Here is a 302-nt window from a genome sequence, read left to right as displayed (position 1 = left end):
GAGTATATCTGCTTATTTGCTTGAGAAACAATACATATTTTCAAAAATTCTACTTTATCAAGGTAAAATGTTTAACCCAATTCTAACAGGAGCTTCATGTACCATACTGGACCTCATGTCAGTTACCATGTGCAGTCAGCCATTTGAGGGAAAAATTAAAAGAACAGGAAATGTATGATTTCTCCACCCTCATCCGGTGAATGTGACTTAAAAATGTCTATAGCTGTAGCTCATAAATCACTGTGGTAATGTCCAAGGAAGCAAATACCTGTTTAATAGACCCAACTTAAAAGTGGGCTCAA

Source organism: Penaeus monodon, chromosome 29, assembly GCF_015228065.2.
Source record: "Penaeus monodon isolate SGIC_2016 chromosome 29, NSTDA_Pmon_1, whole genome shotgun sequence".
Classification (NCBI taxonomy): Eukaryota; Metazoa; Arthropoda; class Malacostraca; order Decapoda; family Penaeidae; genus Penaeus; species Penaeus monodon.
This window is presented reverse-complemented; position numbering follows the sequence as displayed.